This window comes from Meleagris gallopavo, chromosome 7 (assembly GCF_000146605.3).
Source record: "Meleagris gallopavo isolate NT-WF06-2002-E0010 breed Aviagen turkey brand Nicholas breeding stock chromosome 7, Turkey_5.1, whole genome shotgun sequence".
NCBI lineage: Eukaryota > Metazoa > Chordata > Aves > Galliformes > Phasianidae > Meleagris > Meleagris gallopavo.
In genome coordinates, this window is record NC_015017.2 from 22,242,376 (window position 1) to 22,246,811 (window position 4,436).

The following is a 4,436-nucleotide window of genomic DNA, read 5'->3' on the forward strand; positions in this document are numbered from 1 at the left end:
GGCGCAGAGCGACGCGAGAGGCGGGGGGCGCTTTCAGAAGCCTCAACACCGCCCCTTCTGCCGAGTGTCGACGACGCCCGGCGTGCAGCGCGCCGTGACGGGCTGGCCTCGCCCTCGGCGCCCTGCGGCGTGAGCGGGGACGGACGGGCGAGATGCACCACGGGAGCTGTAGTTCTGCGGGGCCGCGAAGCGAGCGCCGCCGCGTGTCGAGGGCGGGTGGCGGGTAGTGGGCGCGCATGCGCATTCCGCTCTCGTGCTCCAGGGTGGCCGTGAAGGGGGCAGCGCGAGGGAAGCTCGCATGTGGCGGTGGCCTTCAGGGCGCCTTGAGTCTTCACCACACGGCACCGCGCCTTCGCGCCTCTGGCTGCGGGCAGCCCTGAGGTGAGCGGGCAGGGGCGGGACGCCTCGTGGAGCATACAGGCAGGTATGAGGAGATGCGATTTTTGCTTTGCTCAAGTACCGGCTGATAGTGAAGTGACGTTGCTGTTCCCCAGTGGTCCTAAGTTAATGAAAGAATATTGCCGTTTGTCCCCTTTGGAGATATATATCATGGTTTTCTACCTTTTTTCCTCGAGCTGGTGATGTTGGCAGCTAACATCTCTAAGGAGCGCTCGATTCCTCAGAGCATTGATGTTCCAAAGCTGTTCACCAAAGCAGAAGTAACAGGCAGCTCATGTGCTTCGAGTGTGAGCTCACAGCGGTCTGTGAGAGGCAGTTGTCAGAGGCAATGACAATCATCCCCAGACATGGTTAAATTCTCTGCTATTGCAAACGCCAGTAGTTTATTTTAAATGACTGAGTCTCCGAGCACTTAGGTCCGTTGAGGATGTGCTCAGAATTCCTGCTGGTTGCGTTTGCGTTGAGGCTCTATGAGTCACAAACTGAACGGGTTAGTTGGCACTGTGCTGGGATGGCTCCCAGCCCAGGTTGCTGCAGGAGTTGTTCTCTGCAGCCTCCCGTGTGGCTCGGGGTTCATACTGCACCTCCAAAAAAATGAGAAGAGCTGTCTGTTGTCTAGGCTTAGATGCCTTCTGATTATCAGATAACCTCCGTGTATTTTGTGAGAGTATGGGTGTTACCATTCGGAGAAACTGTAAGTGCTTATCAGTGAAACTGTCAAAGAAAATTGTATGATGTGCCAGAAAGGGGATTCCATCTTTCTTTGGAGATGGAAATGTGAAAGTAATGAACTTCCACATGCAGCTGTCATATCTGATTTTTTTTTAACCTGAGTTTTCTAATGTCACTTATGATAATATGCACACGTTGGAGCAGAAGTGTGTGTGTTTATTGTTGTATGCTGTAGCTGTGCTTTTTGTTTGGCCGTGCAATTAATCAGTCTTACATTTGAAGTTTTCTAGTAATATCTCTTGAGTTTACCTTTAAGGTTAGTAACATAGGAACCAGATGTTTCACCTTTGTGATTAATTTAGCCGATTGATATTTTAATTCGCTGAAGCATATTTCTTGATCCTTTGCCTACAGTCACCTGCTGAATGTCATATTACTTTTTGTTTTAGTCTTTCATTTTAGAAAATACAGTAATACAAAGGTAATTTTTGCAACTGTGACATCCCTTTTTTTATTTGTAAATGACAGTTTTCAAAGAGCTCTGTCTCGGTCAGTGTAGCAGTGACAGAAACATGGACAGAATGATAACTGCAAAAGCATGTGTGATTTTTTTCAGTCATTAACCTCACAAGTGATAGTGGTATAAAGTGAAATACTCTGAGAAATCTTTCTTCAGCTGTTAGTCTCACAAGGTGTGTGATGGGAGGACAGATTTGCAAATAATGCTGTTTGTTGGTGCATTCAAGTAAGCACTTTCTCCTAGCCTCAACTTCGTGGTGACAGCATCATCTGGAACAGCAAACCCTAATTTCATCGTGTGATAGAATGAGTAGAAACTACACTGTGAAGTGGGACCTTTCTATCTGTAGGACTGAAGAAACAGTAGTTTTTAAGGGTTTTATGCACCAGGTCTGGGGTAAACACAACCTAGATAAGACCTGAGCACCTACCTTAGCCTAACAGTTACCCACATAAACAGAATTAGTGTATTACTGAGAAGCTATTTTGATACATGCAAAGGAATGAGAAACATAAATTTGGTCCCTGCTGCAGACAGGCAGGAATCCATACTAAACACAGGAAGCCATCAGTCAATTCAGAAGAATCTCTACGTGTGTCTTTAGGAGAACATGCTTTCCATGCTGCCTGAACTGGGGAAGGGAGGACATCAAAGGCGAGTGGGCCATCGATATGCCTTATCACCCTGCTGGGCTGCTGGAGAGCCGCGCTGATCTGCTGCAGTGCGTGAGCCCAAAAGCTCTGCTGGGGAGGGTGGTTCCTTTGTAAGTAACTGCCACCGCTGCAGTGGCCTCTAGCGGTATGAGAGACTGGGAGAAGGCAGCTGGCCTACCTTTCATTGAGAACATCAGGCTCCAGTTTAATTTTCTCCATCTTACAGACTCCATGGGCTTAAAATAATCAGGAAGATCTCATCCCATAATATAAAAATGTAACTTTTCTATATCATTACAGTAATCTGTACTTTTCCCTTAGAAAATGTGTGGCAGTATTAATATGGGATTCTCTCTGCCCTTCTCCCCCCTCTCTTATTCCTTCCAGAGGGACATATTTTGTTCCTGTTGTGTCAGAGTAAGGTGATGGTGAATGATGGGTTCTTTCTAAGATGTGAACACTTTTGCAATCTGATAACCTTTGGCACAAAACACATACATGAGTGAATGGTCCAGCACTTAAGAGTGATTCACTACTAAGCATTATAGAAAATAGGTTTACCAGTTGAAAAATTTCAAGGCAAGTTTTCCTTCTTCAGTGTGGTCTGTGTACGGTGCTTTCATTTTTTTCCTATTATGTGGTTAAGAAGAGAGGAGATAATGAGAGCTTCTTAAGGGATCCTGCCTGCACTAGTTCTAATAGTTTTAGGAGAGAGTATGAAAACTGCCAGGAGATCAGCCACAAGGAACTATCTTGGGATGTGTTGTATGCCAGGCTGTATTCTGCCCTCACTTTGTGCACCGTGCTCCCATTAGCACTTACAGAAGTTTGGTGCTATCATCAAAGTGAGAATATGCTCACGTACTTGTTAAGGGGATAACATAGTTCTTTTCGTAAGCAGTGCACTGGTGTTACTAACCAAAAGGTAACAGGATAAATGAAAAGAGTTCACTTCTTTTCAGGGGCTTCTTTAAACTTTAAGAATACAATTGTTTTTCTTAATGTAAGCAGAAAACATTCCTTATATAATCTTAAAAGGCACACTGAAATATTTCAATTTACAAAAAATGAATGCACTTTTCCTCCATTAGCATCAAAACATATAATTCTAGAAAAGTTTAATACTTCATTATCTACAGACGAAGTCAGAAAGGTGAAAAGACTTGGTAACAAGACTGCAGGTTGTAGAATTCAGTTCCAAGCTGCTGGTGTTCTGTTCTTGTGAGTGATATTTTTTCTGTAACTGGTGTTGAAAAAAGGTGACTTGCAGTTGACTTTTCATAGCATCACATTCATTCGGGGAGGAGCTGAGTAACTCAATGACAGCATCACCAAAACTGTGTTTTGGTGCCACGGAGTATTTGCTGCTAACAGTAATATAAATAGGGTTTGCTGATTTTCGGGATGTTTAAAAGAAACTTGCTGATGTTTTGGAAGAAGGTCTGAAGAAATTACATGGTGGTAAACTACAGAGCTGAACATGCAAGCAGCATTTTTAATATATTTCTTAGAACATCTGCTTTTTAACTGAAATAAACCTTTGGTTTTAGTAAAGTTGCAAGACAGTAGATAGTTAGAGATGAATGTTTTATTAACAGAACCCAAACTGCTGTGCCTTACTTATAACATACGTGAGCAGAAAGGAGATGGTGTTGTAAATCTCTTTTAACCCTGGTTGCAGCCATCTGCCTGTCCGTAAGCAGCTGGCTGGGACACATCACAGGTGGCAGGTGGAATACAGTGAGAAGGGACCAGTTACAGGGCTATGTCCTATGTCCTGAACTGCTCTGCAAAGACTTGGCCCAAACCAAAGGTAGCCCTTCTCTGGCTAGATATTTACCTGAGTGTTACGGAATTTAAACCTCCTTGTTCACAGAGAGAATGTGCTTGCAGTGGTGTTTAGGCTTTATACAATTTGGAATGACTGTAATGGAATTTCCTGCAAATCTGGCTGTAGCAGAAATGCTGAGTCAGGGCCTGAAGCAGTGATTGAGCACCTGGTGGGAAGGCAGGGCCAACCCAGGGCAGCTCAGGTGCGTGCAATGTATGTGAGTGATTGGAAGGGGTGGAGCCAGGATCCACCACTTTCCAAACCTCATTTAAGAGCTGGCAGTAGTGGTATGAGTATCTTGCTGGAGATCCTTGTGTACTTGAGGCCTTCTGAAGGGTTTTTTGTTATTGTTTTTTTTTTT